Raw genomic sequence first — 23,550 nt, 5'->3', positions numbered from 1 at the left:
CTGCGCTCATAGAATATTTTTTTGGGTGCTGGAAAAAGAGTTTTCCACTTTGTTTTGCTGCCTGCCTGTCGCACCAGACAAAGCAAAACAAGACAATAAACTGGCAAAAGCATAAGTTTTTAGCTTTTGGCATAACACATTGGGGTAGCGGAGCGGAAAACTAAAGGACTGCTGGGAGTCGAGTATTTTCAGGGCGGACCACAAAGAGTCTGGCAAACACTGAGACAAAGATACCTGTAAGACAAAGATAACCAAATCATAATATGATTTTAATATTTATCTAAAAATAGATAATAGATACTTAACATCTGCTTAAGTTAGAAAAAGAAAAATTTCTAATAGTTTATGAACCTGCATTTTGAAAAGTGTAGAATCACCTACCTTTGACTGCATTTTTCCTATTTTTTTCCACATTAAAGCAGATTGAAGATTTGAGAGCAGCGAACATAGAACTATGCAGTTGAAAGCTTTTAGGTCAGCATAATCGAATCCTGGACTTTGAAAATCCATTTCAACTGTTTCTACGCTACGACTTGCCGATAATGCTAATGGAAAAATCAATCTGCGATCTCAATTGTGGCAAAACTCAACAAAAACCATGGCTGTTTAAATTGCTATATTTGCGTTTTGCCAATGGCAAACAAAAATCTCACCATTTTGGTTCGACAAACAAATAATCTGTAACTGCGTTGGGCGGTGCGGGATGTGGTGGAAAATATTAGTAAGTATTACAGTTTACAGATTTGCGAATTGGCCCATTGTTTTTGCTCAAAATGTTGATGTTGTTGTTCTTGTTGTCCCGCGGGAAATGAAGTCGCCGCATTTTAGATGGTACACAAAGTGGAAAGCTTTCGTTTTGACAGCCTGACTGGCAGTTGACTTTCCTTATTTGATAGCGAATTGCACTTTATTTGTATTTATTTGGCCCGGCGACATTTTTATTTTCGCCAGATAGATTTTTGCATCCATCTCTGTCAGGCGCGCTGACATTTGTCAAAAGGAAGCCCCCAATCCCCGCCAGCCCGCCATCCAACATTGACAAATGAAGCCGCATTCTGCTGCCATGAAATTTGAAGAGCAACATTCAGTTTCAGTTTCACTTGCAGATTCTGATTCTGATTCCGATTCAGATTCAGATACAGATACGTATACGAATTCCGGATCTGAATCCAAGCGCAGAGTCACACACAATGTCGCTGCGACGAAGTTGCCAACGTGCAACAAACAAACCGCAAAAATCCATCAAACCAAGGAAACCGCAGCTCGGAGAAGCCAAGTGGATGTGGCGGTAACAAAAAGTGGGCGTCGCAGTGGCATTGAGGGTCGTAGGGGGCGTGGCAGTGCGTGCGGAAGTGGAAGCGATGCTACAAATTGGCAGGAGCAGGTGGCACAAGCACCGGAAGAAATCGTTATAACACACTTATCTTGAGTACGCTATGACTTAAGAAGGAGCAAACTAATATTAAGTGTTCGATCTACTTTCTACATTTTTAATTACAAATTCATTGTATTAGATGATGCTGTGTGTATGAAATTTTCCAAAGATCAAATATTATATCTTAGTGTATGGCATTGCATTTCTTTATAAATGTATATCTCACACAGAGTTTTAAATTGGTTTGTTTTTGCTCCGGTACGTTGCGGTACCGCTTTACCTGTTTCAAAAAGTAACTTCACTTTAGCAGTTAGAGCAGTCCTTTTGCCAGAGTGAAAGCGAGTTGTTGGGAGAAAATATCTGTGCGTGTGTGTGTGTGGCAGTGGGTGCAAAGTGGGTGGAAAATGGGTGGTTCGTTGGGTTTGCTGGTGCGAAGCGTGTGATTTGGCTCGCCACAAAACTGGCAGCGATTCATTTGGCAAATTGCACGAGATTCGCGTCGTCTTCATTAGATGTGCGCCCAAATTGGTTAAGTTTCAGATTCCGGAGTTTCGCCATTGATTGGTTATCGATTGCATAACTCATAAGCACGGCTGCAGGCTAAATTCAAATTGGTTAAAGCTTTAAAATGCATTCAAATGTTAACTTATAGCATTTCTTCATTGCCATACGATTTGAATGAAAAGCAATTAATGCTCAGCTTTCTTTAATGTCCAAACTATAACCATTTAACTAATATTTCAAATAATTCTGACATCTGGCTTATCTCTTTTCTTTCAGGTAAGCCATTTAATGCGAGACATGCGGCAAATGTCTGAAAACTATATAGTACACTGGAAATTAAACCGGAAAACAGTCGGCCACCGCGGGGACAGGCACTCGATTAATTTAATCAAAAGTATTATAGAGCTTAAGCTGCGGGAAAGTTAAAGCAGAACCGTCTCCAACTTGATAATGCAAAAAACTTTTCGGTGGCACCGACCCCACCCACCTCCCCCCCCACACTACTTTTCATAATCATCACCATCCTAAACATCGTTATCATCGCGCGGCGATTATCATTATTATCATCCATCGCGAGAATGCTGAAGATACTTGGATGGCCCTGCATATTTAATCTGCACTCCGAGATGGCGAAAAACTTTTTTGCACTTTATTAAAACGGAGCGCAACAATGGAAATGGAGCTCAAGGGGCAGCAGTTGAAACTGAGAATAATGCCTAAAATTGCCTGCCAACGAGATGGTCCGTCCCCTCTATCACCACCCACCACCAGTTCGTAGTAGTTGTGGCACTCTGGCGGCAAACAAACATTTTCCCTTTCATCGGCGTTGAGAATGACTGCACTGAAAGCTAAGTGCGGTGATCTATGCCCAAGCTGTGAAAGTCCAGGCGTTCGCAAGTAGCGAATTTCTTTCCAGTGCAGCCACCGTGTGCTAATGGAGTTGAGTGGCCTTAACAAGCGCGCCCCAAGTGCTCTGCATTTAGAGCCAAGCTTGTGGCCACCTGTCTGCCAGCAACCCCCGGTTAGCACCTGCTCCACTCACCTGAGACTCGACGACTGCGGCAAATGGCGTCAATTTCATTCTATAATCAAGAGGCCCGCTTGCTTAATTACCAAATGAATTCGCCGACAAACCAACCGCTCCCGATAAAATAACACCCCATTGACAAACATACAACATGACAACTACAAACGGATAACATATCGTAGGGTTCTGTTTGTGGATGAATTTCTGAGTCAGGAAAGATACTCCACTTTCCACAGATACTAGCTATGTATCTTTTAAAACACACAATTAAATCCGTGGATCTTATGCTATTGAAAGCACGCAAAGTGGAGAATCTAAACTGTATAAATAATTATTAGGCTACATTTCAGTTCATTACTCATGATTATGATAGGTACCATTAAGGCCGTATAAAACTATTCCAGTCTGTGTCCTTGTTCTTATTTATTGCATTGCCCTTAATTTGCATAGTTCCCTTTGGGCCGCGGATGGTCTATATAAGAGGGGTCGCACTAAGCCCGGCTAAACTATGCGGCTTACTTGGGCATTAGCTGGTCATTCGGTCATTTGTCGGCTGCCCAAGGAGTTCAAGTGGATTTCTAGCAAGGCGACGAGCAGCTTTGTGGTTCCATCGGCACAGAAATTCCGCAAATCTTGAGCAACAATCCCAGACATTGAAAAATGGTCGTGGAATAAGCAGAGAGAGAGTTTAGCTTTAACTAGAATATAAAATGGAAAGCTAATCCTGGGCTATGCATAAATTAATTACTTGCCATCTATGTGGACTATGTGGCTCGTTGGCTCTTTTAATATTCCCAGCTATTTAAATGAGGCAAACTCATGTGCATGTGGCATTGATTAGATCCCGACGTGGCTCCCAAACTCAGTTGTATGTTTTAACATGTATGCACCCCTGTAGTTTTTGGCTAATGTCGGACATTCGTCAGGACCCGGATGAGGAAAAAACTTGGCCGAAACACCAGCGAGCTTATTTATCTTTGCTCGCCGGTCTCGGCTTCATTTGTTGGCCATTTAATGGCTTCATTTTCGTTTTGTGCCTGCTTTGTTATAGTTGTTTTTCGGCTTTATCAGATTACAAAACATTAATTTAATTTACTTTACTTTGCACTGAGCTGAGCTGAGTTGGTCGTTTTGCTGGCGCTTTTTGGGCCACCGACACGATGCGCCGCAAAACGACGCGAAATTTAATTAAGATATAAAGTGAAATAATTTTTTAATGGCATAGAAAACGCACACAAAAGCAGCACCAACGAGCGGGGGCATTTTGAATTGATTTCCCAACTGAATTGTAGCCTCACGTCCTGTCGCCCATTCCTTGCTTCACGATTTTCCCAGGACTTTACAGCTTAATATCATAAGCGCCGGCGGAAACGGAAATGGGCAGCACGAAACGAATAGCGATTACATTGCTCTTTCGTTCGCTCCTCTTCCTTTTTTCCTTTTTTTTTGTTTTTTTTTTTTTTTTGCCCAGGTCAGGGTGCCAATTGATGGTGGGAAAAGGTGGAAAGAGGTGGGTCAGGGTTTGCCATCCTAGTTCGTTCCCAACAACAATTACAACTTGTTCCGCGCTCCGGCGAACCGTCTGCATTTGCGGTCTAACCCAGACACGATGGCCACATCGCCCACACAATGAGGGGAAACGCGGAAAATGGCGAAAGGGGAGCAACGAAAGGGGTCGTGATGTGGGCGTGGCTCGCGCATGCTGGCTTTTAATTAAAATTAAGCAACGCCAACGGCGGCCGCTAAAAACATGCAAGTGCAATGCATTTGCTTATCATCAGAGATATGGATACACTGGCACAAAAATCACTGATATCGGATAAAGCCGCAAGCTATTTAAAATACGATCTCCATGAAAGCTGAACGCATAGTATTCTTATTTGAAAATGAAATTCCCGCTTAAAGGTTAGAATATTCAAATATATTTCCATATTAAATGTTCATCAATTTAATGTAATTTAAGAGAGGCTTCCTTCACACTAGACCTTCGAAATTCATTGAACTTTTGCGATATCATTGAGTGCCACTTGGCGGCGAAACAAAAACAGTTCCTGGAAATATATTTGTGATGTATCACTTCTCGTTTGCCCCCCTGGCAATCAGCACAAATCGATTTTGGGATCTCACTTTCTTTTTTTTTTTGAGTTTCCTGTGGGTGAGGAGGAGAAATTCAGTTCACACAAGGCATTGGCGTATGGTCGATGGCAATGACCGAGCTCAGCTTGCGGTGCGGCAAACTTTTCAACGTAATAGACTGCCTATTAAAACATAATTTTGACAAGGGAACGGTAACCAGGAACGACAGCATTTCGAAAATACCGAAAGTAACACTAGCTAGCATCTAGCATATAGCGACAACAAAGTGCTTTTATCATTTTGCGGATCCCGCATTAATTTGATTAGTATTTAATATCGCATTATAAAGTGATACAAATTTTGGGCCGCAAATTGAAAGCGAATGGGTGTGGGAGCGAAGCAAGTTCCACTTTTGGTTGGCGACCAGACAATGGGGCGTATGCGCAATGTCGGTTTTAGCAAAGTTTTGCGTTTAGTTTATGGCTGCTGCAAATATTATTTGATATTCAGATACAGGTGGGAGTGGGGAGAGGTAGAAGGGCAAGCCTTGAGTCACGCTTAACTCCCCAGAGCGCCGGAAAGTTCGTCCTGCCTGCCCTGTCCTGTTTATCCTTGCTTCAGTGTATTCGTATTCGTGTGAGCATGTCGCACATATCCGTAACTAATTAGCAACATGACTCACCTGGGACTACACTCAGTGCACTGTCTCTGTGTGTGAATGTGTCTCAATGTGTGAGTGTGTTTGCTACTGTGCGTGTGTGAGCTCCGGTGTGCGAGTGAGTGTGTGTGTGTGTGTGCTCAGTTGATAACCCGCGAAACGCTTTTGTCTGCGATGAGAAAATGCTTACTTGGCGCTGGGCTGCAGCAAATGAATATGACAGCAGCAGCAAGAGCGGCAAAAAACCGCTAATTAGTTGAAAATAAATAATGAGCCAAATGCGGGCTATCCGAAAAGTGTGAGCGATGAGCACGAGCGGAAAGCCAAGAAGAAGAAGAAGAAGAAGCGGAAACGGTGGCGGCAGCGGAAGCGGAAACGGAAGAGGAAACGGAAACGGGAGCGCCGGTTTTTCTTTTTTTTTTTCTTTTGTATTCTTGTCACCCGAAACATGTTCAACTTCAGTACTCAATTCCAAAGTTGCCTATCCGCTTGCCAACTGCAGCAGGTCAAAAATATCGCAAAGGGTATACAAAAATATGTCAGAAACAAAAATAAGATTAAAAGGGCTTAAATATAACATTTATGTAAGTGAATATTTGTTACCCGAATACGTGGATCTCTGATAAGGGCTGTCATATACTGTATTCTTGACCAAGTGCCAGCAGTTTTCAGCAACGAATGTAGACATTAGATCTCAGGATTGCAGCTCATTTCTTGTGTGTCGCCAAAATTTCCATTTGCCCATCGAATTTGCATGAGTTGGCTCAGAATTAGGCCGGCTTATTCGTACGCGCTGAAAATGACAGATGCAGGACATAGAACCGATTGCGAACGTAGATACAGACACAAACACAGATGCGGATACGGATTCAAATTCAGATTCAGATACAGCTGTCAAGTTGCGTTGCAGATTTCGAGCGGCTAAAACTTTTATCGGGCAAAAAGTTTCTGTGTTGCTCATTCAGATTCAGATTCCGATTCCGCTTCTGTTTCGGCGTTTTCCACGCTTTTCTGCGTCCCCTTATCTCTGTCCTTTATCCCACATCCTTTTTTACACCATTTTTTTGTTCTTTGTTAGCCACGTCTAAAAGCATGCAGGCCATTTTTATGCAAATCAAAACCGCTTTTAATCTCTTTAAGCAGCGCTATACGTGCCACGAGCCAGAAATATGACACGAAAGCGAAATGGACACGTAATTAAAACCGCACGGTAATGGACTTAGTTGCCCCGGGGCCAACTCCCAAAAATCGTATCCATCCGAAAGAAGGAAACTATTCGAATTTGCCGTTGTGCACAGAGGGAATCCTTTCGCGGCCTTAATGTGCTAAATGCTCCCTGGCCATGCCCACTTCGCCCACTGGTAGGACCACTCGCACTTCTGCTGCCGACAAAAAAAAAAAGGGATGCGCCAATAGCCGTCTAAAACTATTTCAATATAAAATTCATTTCGTTTGCAGCGTCAGAGGCCAGCAAACAAACAGACCGCACAGATCGAGTGGAAAAACAGGGGAAAGCTGGAAAAGCTGGCAACTGCGAGGGGGAAAATCGAGAAGAGGAAAATGGAAAAAGGGAAAAGGGAATGCGGCTGGGACGACAGTGCGAAATGAATGAAAACGAATGAAGCCGAAAAACCGCGCTAAAAGTTTTCTTGTTAAGACCCAAAAACTGACGCTTTAAGCCATTCTGCACTGCAAGAAAATAGCTAAATTAATGCTAATGAATTGATAGGATATAACCATTTGGTTATTATTGTAGATAGATTATGCAATGTTAAATATTTCAGTTGACATATATAATCCCTGATTTTAAGGAATATTTTTTCATTTAAGCATTACTAATTATTCGAGTGTATTCTCGGTGTCTACCTCCTACTTGCTCAAGAGTTTGAGTCATGCTGGCTTCAATTGAAAGAAGCCGCCGAAAACGGACACTTTCCTGGAGACAGTTCCTCCGGCTGCAAGTGCAATTAGAGCCAAACATAGGTCGGAGCTACAATGTGCCCATGGCCATGATGTTCCATTCTATCCATATCTAACATTTTCAGTTTGCCGACTTAGACTACAGAGGAAACTTCGAGCTGGAGTATTTTGCATTTGAATGCAGCTTGTTAGTGAAGGTGTCATCGAGTTGTCTGAGTTTGTCTGATGCTGTTCGGTAGAGCGGAAGCAATGCCTCTGACTATTATGCGTTAGGAATTGCTCGATAAGTGGGCTAAGTTGGCAGATAAGTGCCGTAGAGACTGCTTTGATACCCACTTCGATATCAAGCATCAGTTTCATCCTGATTCGTAAAGCTAATGGATTTTAATTAACGTATGCTTTCAGTGCAAGTACTCAAGACGTTTTACTTACTTAAAGTGTTACGTCTGCATAACTTTTGTCAACATATGCATTTTATCCATGAAATAGTTATATATTAAAGTCGTATTTATGCACTCGTTCGTATGATGTCTTGGGTCAGGGCATCCGTTCAGTTCCACTTCTTCCTTAGATTTTCCCCAAAGGACCTTTTGCCGGCAACGCAGCTGGAAAATTTGTTTCTTATGCTTTGCAGTAACATAAAAATGAAAATTTTATTCCCTCCGTAGGCTGTTCCGCCGATCGATGGCAGATATGCCTGTCACACTAAGTATATCAAGTGTAATCAAGTGCATATATGTCTACAGATATACATATAGATATACATGTATGTATACTCGTATTTGCTTGTGGGGACATGACTTGGATGTTGGCTACATTTATTTAAATCCCAGTTACAGGCCATTTGTCGTATTAAATAAAACTTATACGGACATATACGAAAATGCGGCCGGAAAAAAAAGGGACACGAACGGAATGGACAGCGGAAAATAGTGGAAAGGGCGGAAGAGCCGGGCCAAAAGACGACGCAAGAAGGAGGTCGAAAGCAATGTAAAGACAAAGTGCCGGCAAAATGAAACGTGCAAAGCAAATAAACACATAAAAGTCTAAATTTAATGCTAAAAGCTATTGAAGCATGTTTGGGTCCAAAGAAAAAAAGAAAAAAAAAATGGAAACAAAACCTTAAATCGACGAAGAGACTGGGATTCACGGAAGAGGTAACGACGAGTGCTGAAATATTCGGCACAAAGGACCAAGGACCAAACAAAACCAAACCAAAACAGACTTGACATCAACAAATCGGTCGGTCGGTCGTTTGGTCGGTCGCTTGTTGATGCTTCTTTTTAGCGTTTTCCAGTCCTTTCAGTCGTCCTGCCCTGCTTTGTTTACACTCTGCGCTCTCCGTATTCCATAGGCGACATTTTTTATGGTCCTCATGGTGGGCCAACATGCGTCCCGATAAGCGAAATCAAATGTCAAAGTGAGAATGTAAACACTCCCAAATGTTCCGCTGGCTGTGTGGACGGACGTGCTGCTCCGCTGTGGGCTTGTTGAGGCAGTCTGTGTTAGCCGCAACGTGTGAGTGATACTAGCAATGTAAATGCCATAAACAACGTGTTTCTCGCACAATTGATAACGCAACTTGGGGGGGATGCATAGCCATCTATAGGTGATTTAAACACGCAACAAAAACATATCAACCATTTTTATATCTTTCGAGCAAGAAGAAGGTTCTTATGAATTTTTTGTAGAAAGCAAATTATAGCTAGTAGCTTGAGAAATATCTCGAAATATGTAAAGCAATAACAATTGTGTGTTGCTAATTAAGATTGTTAACATTGTCTCGGAGCTCTATTATTTGTCCAATTACCTATGCTCAATACCTATGCCAAAAATTTAAGTTTGAACACAGAATAGAAAAGAATTCTGTTACAAATTCAACGAGGTATGACATTCCACTTTTGGACAACTATTTTTAGTGCAATCGAAAAAATAGTGATTATTTTTGCACTTTGTGCATGCTGCTGGCCAAATATCCAAATTGATTGCGGAGTATACTGAAAGTGAAACCTTTTTAAACTCGACGGCTGCGGATTCAATGTTAAACTGAAGTATTGTTCCAAACAGGCTCAACTGGCATTGATTCAGAACATTGATTGCTCATCAACACTAGACCTAATCCGATGTACCCATGCCCTTCTTCAATTTTTGGCCCACAGCAAATAGGTGGTGAAAAAGCAATTCCAACTAATTTTTGAACAAATTTGCTTGCATAATGTAAAGTGACCATTTGAATGCCACCACAAACAAACAAGCTAGATAAACACACACAGTGACACAACTACATGTGCACATGGACATTCCGGAAATTGGTTTCATTTGGGCCAAAGGTTTGTATTTGTTGGTTGGCCGGCCAGCTAGCAGCGGAAAAGCAGCCAAACAAACAAAGGAGAGCTCAAAAATGGGGGAAAAAGACAAAATATCTAAAAGCAATAGCTGGGGGGTGGTGGGCACAACAAAAATAATGAATAAAAACACAACAAAAAATACAATAACGCATTTTTACAAGCAATTAAAACTTGAATTAAAATTGAAATGTTTGCAGTCATTACAATCGGTGGCAAAAACGCCAAAGAAAATTCCCCTCGGTCTTGCGTATACTTAAGCCCATTTAATTCCACGAAAAAATACGCAATTTTTTCGGTCCGAATATCTCAATTAGCGAAATTAAAATTCGAATCGCGTTACAATAACGGAAATTGTAATTAAAAAGTGAAAACTGAAGGTAAATAAAATCAATCTGTGACTAACCATCACATATCCGAAATTTATGCTGGTCACAATGAGTTCCTTAATGGATTAAAAATGTTTTTTTTTTTTTGGTTTGATTATGAAGCAAATAGTTGTTAGTTGTAACATACCTAAACATAAAACATGTGTATGGTATATAAATTGTCATTTTTTGGTCGTTTTTTTGTGGCAGTGCACATCCAAACGATACCATTTGTGGTTAGCACAACGATCCAGCTGCAACTGTCTGGGTCAACTGCTTTCAATTGGATTCCTCGTTATTGGTCTATGGCAAGTGCTGACAATTATCCACCCATGGGCACCAACGTCCATTTTTTTTTTTTTTTTTTTTTGGGATTGGCAATTTGGGTCGCTGGTGGGACGTTGGGACGTTATGGTGGTTCGACATGGCCGCTAATCCCCAGGAAATGGCCAACGCCAACTATTAGCGAGTGGCAAACGGGCTAGTTAGCTGGGCTTTAGCTCTAGCTTTGGCTTTAGTTTTGGCATTGGCATTGGCTTTTGGCCATTTCCCATCGCCCATGTGCCCGTTGGCTTCTGGCCACTTCAATCCACTGGCAATTCGTCGTTGGGTGTGAATTGTTGGGGGAGGGGGGTGTTCTGTTCCGGGGGCTACTCCCTTTCGGATTAATTGCTTTATGAGCTGCAATAAAAGCCGCAGCGGCTGTGCGCCAAACACCAAGCCCGAACCCTCATCCTTCGATCCTTCGAGCTTGGTCGGTTGGTCAGTTTGGCATTTGGTGAACTGCAATTAGCAGCAAATAAAATAATTTACGATTGTAATGACCAAAAATTCCAGTACAACCGGGGGTGCGAATGGGAAATTGGAATAGTTGGCCAAAAGCAGGGCGCAGCCGTTGCCATGTTTGTAATAAAAACAAATTGCCGGCCGAAATGAAAAAAGAAAACAGTTGGCTGCCAGCATTTGACTTGTGATTTTTTTTGGCTAATCTGTAGCTTATTAAGCCACTGGATATTTATAGCTTGCACTGCCAATAAGTGAAAGTATTAGCTAGAAAGTTACAAATTAAGTTAAGTTAACTACAATGCGTACATAAAAAACTAACAAACTAGATACTCAATTGGATTAGTACTACTGTTTAAGTTTAACCCTCTACTCCAAGGTACAAGTACCGTTTTCCTAAACTTGGTTAAAGTTCTTTGAAAAGTTCAAAACTGAAATTAGTTGACTTTGTAGTTTCTGCCCTCTTATTTCCCTCAGTGTGGCGTTTCACGTCCCTCGGCACTTTTGTCAACTGGTCTCAAGCGATTGCTAGAAGCGAGAAAAATGTTTACAGCAAATGAATATGAATGAGTTGCAAGCCAGTCCTGAAGTCCTGGCTAGACCACACACCCAATCCACCCACATCCACATGAACTGCTCAAACAACTTTCAGCTCCATTCAACCAACTGCACTTTCTATGCCCGCCAGTTGGTAATACACGTAAAAGTGTTGAAAAGTTTAATAAATCACAGCCGGACCGGCCAAAGGATTTGACCTTTTTTCGAGCAACGAGTCGACTTGCCGAATACCCAGCAAGTAGAACTGGCAAATACTTGCCTGATTGATTGATTGCTCGATTATTGCGATACATTAAACTCGGTCGCAACGCTCGATCGCTGTCGATATTTATCGCCTCTCGTTGCGATTTGCGATAGGGGTACACTTGTGGCCACACAAATGGTACTGGTACTGCTTCTAGCGAGGAGGAACGGGCGGGGTGGTTTTGGGGATTTTTATGTTTAGGGGTTCCGGGGTGCCGAAGCATGCATAAATAAAAATGTGGCATGTTGGGTCAGAAATAGCATGACATTTTGCCAGCCGGCCGACACAAAATGGTGGCAGATACACAGCAATGGCCAGCGGTAGCATAAAATGAAATGTTCAACAAAGGGTTGACTCCACAAGACCCACGGGAGAATGTCTCCCCGGGGGTAGGACATTAGAGTAGAGGTTGGCGGGTGGTGGGCGGTGGGCTGGTGTTCGGTTTGCAAGTGGGCAAAAGTCCAGTGAGGCATAAAAATCAATAAAGTCAACGCCAACGCCCCTTGGCTCCGCTCATCTTTGTGTTGGCTTTGTCGGTCACCTGGTTAAGTCATCAATGGCCAGGTACGTAAGCAAAGCAGCCACCCAGCCACCCAGTCACCACCCACTCTACCCCCAATGCAGCCTTTCAGCTTAGCAAATTTAAATTGCTCAACAATTTTCCAACTAACAAGCAACCAAAATTCATAATCAAAACTGCCGGAAAAAGGATAGTGAAGTGGTGAAAAGCTGTAGGGGAAACTAACCCGTATGCACTGTCAATAAATGTGAAGTTTCAATGGGCAACAGGAAGATAATACAATAAAACATAATGATTAAAAATATAAAGATTCAAGACTTGTTTTTATACATTTAGCAAGCCATTAGGCTATGCAACACATTTAAAACTTAAGAAATATCCATAGGGGAAAGAACTTTTATTAAAATAGAACTCAGGTGGGTCCCCTCCGCACTGGCGTACTTGTCTCTGAAGAACCACTTCGCATTTCCCACAGTGCCTTTTCATATGCGACCATCCTTTTGGCAAATATGTCAAAGTTCCGTTCCAACAGCCCCTCATTCCGCACTCTCCACTGTCAATTGGCAATTGTACAAACATTTTTTCTCCTTTTATAATGCGATGGTGGGGCTGGCTGCTGCTGCTGGTGGAGATGTTTGTGGGATTGGACTGCCATGGGTCTCCATGAGGTTTGGGCACATGTTGTTGGGCTCTTCATTAGCAGAGAAATGATTCAACTGACATGCAAAACCCCGACCCTTTTTGCCCTACTGCCTTCTGCGGCTTGTTAGTGTCCATCGCACATCGCACACAAAGAGCAACAATTTGCAGCACCGACTGAGAGTGGATCCTTTTCTCCTTTTTAGGTCCTTCACCGCCAGCCTTTTTTCCATCTTTTTGTTTTTTGTTTATGCCCGTCGACCGTCGACAATTTGTTGTGCTTTTTATTAGGACAATGGATGGAGAGGATGAGATGTGGGGGCTGTCCAACGAGTCCTGGCATAAATGTTTCATAACTGTGGGTTTTTTTTGTAGAGGGGGCGCAACGGCTGCTGGCCATTGAGAAATTATTGGGGAACACTTGGCCGGCGGCACACAAAACACACACTCCTTACGAACCCCTTGTGGGCTGCACTGAAAACTGTGAGGGTCCGTAAATAACAAAGGATTCATTATAGTAAATTATTTTAAAGCATTAAAGAATGCTGCTCAATATTTGATTCTCAGAGAAGGGAAGCACAATTTATGAGTTTTGTAAGGTGTGTTTAAGCATCTTTTCATTCCATAATTTCTAGTAGTGTATTATACCCCATTTCGGCGTTTGTTCTATGCAAATCGTTTGTCTTGCACCGCCTGTCAGCACAGGAAACTCAGACCCAGTGGCTAGTTGGCGCAGTGGTTATTGACTTGGTCCTGACCCTCCATTAAGCCCCATTAAGGGGCCGACCGATATTACAGTATGTTTATAGCAGCTCAGAGGCAGGGATTTCAGTTTGCCCGAAAATAAATATAAAATCGCACACTTTCGGCCATAAATTTGGGTAATTTAAGGTAGCAATTCGGGGCACTACAAAACTGTGCAATCAAGTGGTGAAAAACATCTTTGTCATTAGTTGGGCGCAACCAACTGAATCGGAGAGGAAATAATTATAAAGTAATTTTCTCCCCAACATCTGTGCTATCCCATTGATATTTACGCAACCCCACTGAGGGGAAATCCCCCTACCACTCACTAATTTTGAAACATTTTACAGTCAATTGATTGGACGAGTCGTCCTTGTAGTTCTGCCAGTCCATTTGGCCAGTCGATTACATTTGACTGCCACTGTCGCACTGGGGCACACAGTGTCTCCCAAAAGTGTGTTGCTGCGGACAGTTTTGAATATGCTCGTCGTGGAGAAATATGCTGGGGGAAAAAAAAAAAAAAAACATAAATTGAGCGCATAAAAATCAATTTGCCGTAACCGCATCGAGGCAAATAAACTGAGCCCAGTAAAAAAGAAGATGGAGGAATTTCTGTATCCTTGGAGCATGGTTATTCCGAACCCGGTTGTGAATACGCATCCGGTTACCCCAACGCATGTTGCTGCATAAAGTGGACGATGGCAATCAGAGCTCCGCTTATTTGCACACTTTTCTGGCTACTTTGCATACTCGTAACGAAAGTGTGTGTATTAATAACCTATTTATGCCCCCAGCAGTAGCAGATCCGAATCCAAATCTGGATCCGAATATGGGTCCCAGGAACGGTGGTCGTACGGACACCTAAAAGTCCAGCGAAATTTATGCGAGCTTAGAGTGTAATCTGCCCCTCAATGATTTATACGCCATTAGGCACTGAGAAAAAATAGCACATATATTTTGGCCAAATCAAGGCGCTTTTCCGTTGAGATAAACATTTAGATCAGAGGATTTACTTAGTGAAATCAAAGGACCTACATTTCTTTATGCCAATGACATTAAGGTGATGTATAACTTTTTTCGCCGTGCACTCATTGCTCGAATTTAAGTGGCAGCAGGAGCTGAGCCAACTTGTAATAGTCGTAATAATAGCAATAATAATTTGCACAACCCTTTCGGCTTTTGTCGATTTTACTGCTCAATTTGACGACCGGCCAGGGGAGAGAGAGCCAACGCAAAGGAGCCAGCTTCACATCCATATCCGCATCCAGGGTCCAGAACTCAGGATCCCAGAAACCAGAAGCCAGGGAACATAAAAGTCAATTGTCTGCAACAAATTGAACATTTTTGTAGCAGCTCCCACTCGGGTTCAATACATTAAGCTGCACTCGTCGGATGGAAATGGAAGATTTTTGGATGGAGGCGGTGTCGTATTTGGTACTGAATATGAAACTGAAACAGAAGCTGACGGCCTGAGGTTTATCATTCGCATTTTCCGAGAAGGGACATCGATGACGTTACATTGTCATTGTTAAACTTTTGATCCAGTTATTGGTACTTATGGGGTTTCCACGTCCTTCAGATGGGGCTACTTTTAAACAGGTGACACATATAATCATCTTAAAAGAACATGCCGTTTGCAGAAAATAAACTGTATATATACATTGTTAAATGGTTGTGTAAAATGTCACAGAAAAGTTTATATAAAATATTTATTTTAGCAAAATTTACAACACGTGTACTAACCGTGCAGGAATCGTGTTTAGTAATTGACTAAAAGTTCACTGGTTAACTTCAAAAATTAAACTGGTTCGCGGTCGTGTAATTCAGTTCATAGCCCCGTGAAAGCCATTGCATGTCGAATTCTCCCAAGTTGTTGATCAAATTCCGCCTGTTAATGGATTGCAAACTGGTGGCGCCCAAAAGGCATACGAAATATCTACATTGGGGGACGCATTCCCATTTATTGCGACGCGTTGGTCCGTTGGGTTGAAAGGTTGGCGTGGTGGGGCATGGGATTTGGACACCTTCGGGTTGGTGGCTAACACTCGGTGGAAGCGCAAAAAGCGATTTTGAATTTTTCATGCTTGGTATCGATTTGGGTACGGTTTTGAATGGGGAATGGCCTGACCCTGGACTGGACTTGATTTAGTCTTTGATGCCCAAACTCATTGCAATGCATTCAACTGCTAACTTCAGCTCGCCCCACACACTCGAGTCCCGAATCGAAAATTTTCAGTGAGTATATGGGGTAGATTTCCCACAATTTGTGCGGCAAATGGACCATCTGGGTGCGGATGCGAATGCGGATTGTGAGCTGGTCTGAGCCGTACTTAGCTCATTGAGGGCCAAAGTCATAGCCAAAGCCAAAAACCCCAAGTAGTTGGCCCATGTTGCGGCAATAGTTGGTCAAATTAGTTGCACACTCGCACTCGCAAGTTCGAGCACAAAGTTAAAGTTTTTTTGGGCCTTTGTGCATGGCCAACAAGTCTATTAGGCAAATTGTAATTGCTGACCTAATCCAGAGATTCCACTCGCCCCAACCTACCAAATGTCGAACCACCAACATCGAATATCGATGTTTGGCACATGTTTGCTCAGGTTTCATTATTGTGCAAATGCATTTGGCTACTTCCGACCACTGACCACTGGCCTTGGAAATCTGCCCAAAAGCTGGCCAACCCACATCGTACATTCCATTTTCACCTCCTGTTTTTGTTTACTTTCTGGCTATGTGGGTGTGCAATGCAACTATCGATCCAAAGTAAGAGATCCTACTATGATTTATATCCATTCGGTTAAATGTTACCTATAGTCGAAAAACCCAATATTCATTTTTTTGCCAAAAATCATTTTCCTAATTTTTGTGAAAAAAACATTCAGAATTTTGATCAAAACATTGGAAATAATGGCCCAAATATGGAATGTCATACCTCGTTGAGTTTGTTTTTTGATTCCCAATCGATTTGCATTCAAATTTGGGAAATCTAGATTTTTTCAATTTTTTGCAAATTTTTATGATGTTACCCCTTACAAAAAATGTGAAAATTTGGCCAAAAATTATTTTCACGGAGTCCGTCAAAAAGTGATATGGATGGTAAGAATTGGTAATTAGGAGTAAAAAACGGTACTTCTTTTAGGTGTGTGACCATTTTTGGCCAAGTTATACTCAAAAAACCAAACTTAAATATTCATTTTTTTACCCAAAATCATTTTCCTAATTTTTGTGAAAAAAACAGTCGGTATTTTGATCAAAAGATTGAAAATAATGGCCCAAATATGGAATGTTATACCTCGTTGAGTTTGTTTTTTGATTCCCAATCGATTTGCATTCAAATTTGGGAAATCTAGGTTTTTTCATTTTTTCGCAAATTTTTATGATGTTACCCCTTACAAAAAATGCGAAAATTTGGCCAAAAATTATTTTCACGGAGTCCGTCAAAAAGTGATATGGATGGTTAGAATTGGTAATAAGGAGTAAAAAACGGTACTTCTTTTAAGTGTGTGACCATTATTGGCCAAGTTATACTCAAAAAACCTAACTTAAATATTCATTTTTTTCACCCAAAATCATTTTCCTAATTTTTGTGAAAAAAACAGTCGGTATTTTGATCAAAAGATTGAAAATAATGGCCCAAATATGGAATGTTATACCTCGTTGAGTTTGTTTTTTGATTCCCAATCGATTTGCATTCAAATTTGGGAAATCTAGGTTTTTTCATTTTTTCGCAAATTTTTATGATGTTACCCCTTACAAAAAATGCGAAAATTTGGCCAAAAATTATTTTCACGGAGTCCGTCAAAAAGTGATATGGATGGTTAGAATTGGTAATAAGGAGTAAAAAACGGTACTTCTTTTAAGTGTGTGACCATTATTGGCCAAGTTATACTCAAAAAACCCAACTTAAATATTCATTTTTTTACCCAAAATCATTTTCCTAATTTTTGTGAAAAAAACAGTCGGTATTTTGATCAAAAGATTGAAAATAATGGCCCAAATATGGAATGTTATACCTCGTTGAGTTTGTTTTTTGATTCCCAATCGATTTGCATTCAAATTTGGGAAATCTAGGTTTTTTCAATTTTTTGCAAATTTTTATGATGTTACCCCTTACAAAAAATGCGAAAATTTGGCCAAAAATTATTTTCACGGAGTCCGTCAAAAAGTGATATGGATGGTTAGAATTGGTAATAAGGAGTAAAAAACGGTACTTCTTTTAAGTGTGTGACCATTATTGGCCAAGTTATACTCAAAAAACCCAACTTAAATATTCATTTTTTTACCCAAAATCATTTTCCTAATTTGTTGTGAAAAAAAGAAAAAAAAAAGGATAGGTAAAACACGGAATTTAGCATTCAGGTCCCCCTTACAAAAAAATTTTTCTATTGAGTTAAAAACAAAAAGCCTGCAAGAGTACTGAATTCGTCGAAAAAGAAAAAAAAACATTGAATCCTTTACCTAAGGTAATAATAAAGAAATTATCAAAAAGAATAATGATTATTTGGTTTTATATGCGAACAACAGATCATTTTAATTAATAAAATATGTCTTTTTTTTTATAGCTGCCCATTTTAGCAGTATCGAAAATTCATTTGAATTCTATTTATTCTTTGCTCGACTTTTTTGCCAAATTCGTTGAGAGAAGTTTGTGTCGAGGTCGTCTAGGTAATTGGACTGCCAGGTGGACTGCCCTCCGTGGTTCCCGCTGCTGTGGCTAGCAAATTGTAATTTGCATTAAGTGCTGGCACACTTCCCCGCCAAAAACCCCCACAAAAAAAAGAAAAGCCATTGCCATCCGCACGCATTTGCAATTGGAACAGCCGTTACGTATCCGCCGTGTTGTCGTCGACGGCTTGCAACTGTTTTTCCACCCCACTTACATGCTAGCTTTTTGTGTGTTTGAGCCGCTTTTAGTACACCACAGCCCCCACAACTCCGTATCCCCCTTGAAATTCTGGCTGCTGCAAAGGGCTATTATAACTTTGTCGTGCTGGAAGCCAGAAGCCAAGCCAAAGTAATATACTTTAGCACATGGAGTGTCCAGAAAACAAAGTTCAGCACAGGCTAAAGGGTCTGAGCTGGCAGCATATCAAAGAGTTTTATTTTAGTTGCTTGTCAGGGATTTAATTAAGTGCAGCTATGCCATAAATATTAAGTGCTAGAAAAATGCAGCTGCAATTTTCGCAAATTTAATTTCATATTTCTCAACGCCACATTGCCGAATTTTATCCTATTGTTCAGGTGAATCGTCTTTCTTTCTATTCACTGAGCGAATAAATTGCGGGCCCCTTTAAATCGGAAACATATACATAAAAAAAGTGTGACAAGGCCTTGACTAAATGCATTTATTAAAAAAATATATATATATATATACTTACATATGTATTATCTGTTATTTAATTAGGTATGAAGAAGAACAAACTTAAAATTAATTTGGCTTCTGATGGCTTATCTGCTATTTTTCGGTTTTAGCTCGAACACATTACCTTGAATTTAAGAGGATTTGACCTTCTTTAAATGAATTCAGAAGTCATTAGCCTATTATATGCATATCGTTTTATTTTGTAAACCATTGTAATGTCGGACATTTCATATTTTGGGGCGCTGCCAATTGGTTAGTTGGCAAAGTGGCAATTCATTGAGGTGGCACGCCAATATTTGCCACATTGTTAAAAACCTTACTGCACACTGCACACGAGCAAATGAAATACGACTGCCATACGACGGCCAACTCCACAAAACCCAAAACACCCATACACCCATAAACCAATATAGCTCCAAATATATTACCATTTGTTGCGTGAATGGCTGAACGGCTGGCACACGAGGCCAATTTTCGGCATATTGGCAGTTGCCCAACTCAGTCGCATATATAGTATATATACATATATATGTATGTACATATATTAATTGCCATATTTTTCGGATGTGGTAGTGAACGGGGGGGGGGGGGGGGGTTTGGGGAAAATGTGTGCAGAAGTGCGTATAATTGTAATCTTGAATGCCAAATCGCTGAATGGCAGCCCGGCAATTGTAATTCGTAATTGAATTTAGCTGCGTGAATTTATTGCACAACAATTAAAAAACAATTTGATGATCGATGAAGAATGGCCGCTGGTCGTTGTCAAATATTTTGGTTAAATTCTTTTGGTTCACGTGAAGTTTGGCAACCAATCACGTGCCACAAAATTCTAAGGGGGAATTTTGTGGGGTTACGAGGCAGCGGAATTGCCACAAGGACAGTAACTGGAACTCCTCAACTTGCTGCCACTGAACTTCGCAAAGCCAAAGTGTTTGGGGCAAGTTTCGGTTATTGTTATGACAACAGTCGATGTTCTTGCGGCTGCATTAGTGATGGCAAATGTACTTACAAGTTGCGAAACATTCATGGCAGTTGGTTTTTAAGGGCTTACTGCACCTGTGATAAAACATTTTAAATTCGGTTGTATTTGTTATTTATTCTTTAAATTCCATATAAAAGATGCTCAAACTTTGTCGCTAGATATTTGTATCTTAGATTAAAAACAATAATTAAATTTTCTTCACTATCGCAAACTACAATCCTTATTCCCATTTCGTTTACATGACAATATCGGTTATTGAAATATCTTAGGCTAAAAACTTTTCCCGTATACCGCGCAACTGCGTTTCTGTCTTTGTGGGCCGAAACTTTTGGCAGTAACTGTTACTGCCGGCTGCTTTGTTCTGCGGGATTAGCTGTGAGGCAATGTCGTGCGAATTGGCCCGACTTATGCAGAATTCTGGGCAATAACGATAATGCAGCGGAAGCCGATTACCGGGGTAAAGGGCCAAAAGTGAGTGCCAACTGCCTTTGTTACGTAATTAGAGTCGGGCCGAAATCAGAGTTCCAGCTGTTGCCGCATTTCACTGTCCATTCTTTGCTTATCTGCGGCTCTTGAGTTTGTCAAAAACAATTGTTTGACTAGACTTGACCGGGCCCAAAGCCCACACACACACTTTCCTAAGTATATATACAATATATATATATCTATAGATGTAGCATAACACAATGGCGTGACCAAAAAACCGGAACAAAGAGCTTCAGCATCAACACACTGAAAAAGGATAAAGATAAACGGAATATAACTAAGGAGCTGCTTAAAATACGTTTTACAAGAACTTTAATATGCTAAAGTACGCTTTATGGTACTTACAAATATTACCAAGTGGAATTAGCTTTTCATAAATGGCCATTATGTGCTCTTATCACTTTTTATACCTATGAATATAGATGTCAAATTGATAAGCCATTTTTTCGAGTGCACTGTGAGCCACGACAGCCGCATTTGACGCCATTTGTTTTACTTCGCTGACCACAAATAACCATGGCCCGATGCTGTGCTGTTTTGGCCAGCTTGCAGCAGCATTTCGTGGTCCAAACATTTTGCAGTTGCCAACGCGTCGCGTCGCTCAACAACCGTTCGTTGTTTGCCCTTTGGCCACCGAGCGAGTGGCGTTTGGTTCCCTCCGGAGTTTGCTGGTCAGTTGGAGTCCCAGTCCCAGGCGCATCTAGCTGACCCACCACACGCCCACCGTCGACAGTGAGTTATGTTGTACATATGAGCCCCAAGGAAATACAGACCCAGCGGCAGCAACGCCTGCAGCACGGCAACATGCAGCAACATCAGATGCAGTAGCAGCAGCAGCAGCAGCAACATCAGCAGCAACATCAGCAGTCAGCAAGAGGCATGCAGCAGTAATGGCATCGGCGACATCGCAGTGACAAGTACTCAAGTCGGGTGCAGCTGCTGCGACTCGAGGATATTTGTGTCCTTGCTGTTGAATTCTGAATTCTCGTTTAAATTCGACATATTGCTTTAGCTAGATGCTTAGATCTTCGACAGGATTTACTATAAGCCCAGATTCACAATACAATTTGTTACTAGCATAGTTCAAAATTTAATAAGGTTTTCAAACAACTAGAAACTCAATCATTACTTTATCCATTTGTCATTGTCCAGATTTTTCAGATCTATAAACTTAATTTAATGATCTGCCAGCAAAAGTGTTGGCTTAAATTACAGCTGACGGTGAATTAAATCAAAGTGTGTCACTATTAAGACCATCAACCACCAGGCAACGTAGCTGCCATCATCATTCGCACTCTGAGTCCCATTTCCATTTCCGTTTCCACTGTCATGGCCATATTCATTACCATTTTCAGTCCGGTCAGCATGGCAGGCAAATTTGCCAGCCTGGGCAGCCAAATGCCAGCCAAGTGCCAAGTGGCAGGACGAACAGGACGAACAGGACGAAGGCATTACGCGCTGAACTAAACTGGCTGCAACCCGACGGCTGAAAGCAATGGACCTGCTGCTGCAACAGCTCCTCTGGCTGCGACTCCTCCTCCTCCTTCTCATCCTCTCCAGCTGGTGGCCATCTAATTTTCAGCTCCTTGTCGCCGCACCACAACAATCAAGTGGCATGATTGCTAAGCAGCATAATGCCATTTATTGCCACAACAAGCTGCGCAGTGCCGTTGAATCAGTGCTGCACTGGCATCGAGGAAATGCTATTTGGCGGGACCGGAAAACAGTCCGCATGATTGACTCTGATTGAACCATACGACTAATATTTAAGCTCATTGAATATCAAATGACGCGCTAAATTTCCGTTGCAACGGTAATAAAGTTGAAGTAATATATTTACTTTCGATATGTGCAAGCTGCATCCTCAAAATTAATTTAGTCATATTGAAAATATTCTTAAGAAATTCAAACCAACTGAAAGCAAAGCTTTAATTTCAACGATCGTCTTGAAGATACAACAAATGTAAGCAGAAAAACTATGTTCTTACCCTTAGAGAGAAACAAAACATGTTTTAATTAAACATGCCCCTATTAAAACCTCTTTATTATCAAAAAAAAAAAAAACTAAAAGAACATTTCCAGTGTAAGCGCGGATCTGGCTGCACTGTCTATTTGGTCCAAGCTCCGTTTTCCTTTGCGAAACTTTCCGCATTCGCATTCATGGGCTCCTCCACAATATGCTAAACGCGCAGCTATCGTGGATCGGGGAAAAACCGGTGGGAAAATCTTGGGAGGTGGCAGTGGAAGTGCTAAGGAGCCGTTGCTGGAGCCAATGCAATCATAATTTTAACTACTTTAGTTTTATTCCACCCCCAGCCAGTCAGCCAGCCAGCCAGCAGCGGCAGCTCCTTCTGCACTTAGTTCTATTATCCTGGCGCTTTGTTCGCGAATGGCGCCTTCGTCCTTTCCGCCCGAGTTTCTTTTTCCTAATTTCGCGCGGCCACAATAAAAACCCAATGGCATGGGGTGCCAACGACAGCCGGGAGTCGATGTGAAAATGAAAATGAAAATATAAATTGCCTTTGTGCACTGCACAAAATGACCCCCCATAGAAAACGGGCAGCCTGGCTATCGGCAAGATTAATTGCCAGCAAGGATAATTTGGTGACAGGCGATGAATAAACATTTTGCAACCAGCATTAAATTAAAAGAGAACCCGCATTAAAAGCCAGAGTAAAAGCTAAAATTATGGCTCAAAGTGAAATAGGAAGCGTCTTATTTGGCTAAGCAAATATGGTATTGTTGTCTTGTAATTTACAGCAAAATAAACGAAGCTTACATTTCATATTCTCATTTAATATTAAGTGGTAAATACATGGACTAATTTTGCCACAAATTTCTTCCCTTGGAATGTAAATAAATTGTTATATGTTTGCATTCCAGTCATGAATCAATTTATATATAATTAACAAACATTGTGCAGGAAGAGTATTACAAAATGGCTTGAATTATTTACCATAA

The 23,550-nt window shown here is 41.3% G+C and overlaps 1 protein-coding gene across 1 annotated transcript in view; it reads left to right on the top strand.

The window, feature by feature from the left end:
* The window catches only part of vex (vexed), a 72,180-nt gene that overhangs the window by 31,916 nt on the left and 16,714 nt on the right, over nt 1-23,550 (top strand). The window lies entirely within an intron of this gene.

Source organism: Drosophila melanogaster, chromosome X, assembly GCF_000001215.4.
Source record: "Drosophila melanogaster chromosome X".
Classification (NCBI taxonomy): Eukaryota; Metazoa; Arthropoda; class Insecta; order Diptera; family Drosophilidae; genus Drosophila; species Drosophila melanogaster.
The sequence above is the reverse complement of the archived record's forward strand: the minus strand, read 5'-3'. Positions and strand labels throughout refer to the sequence as shown.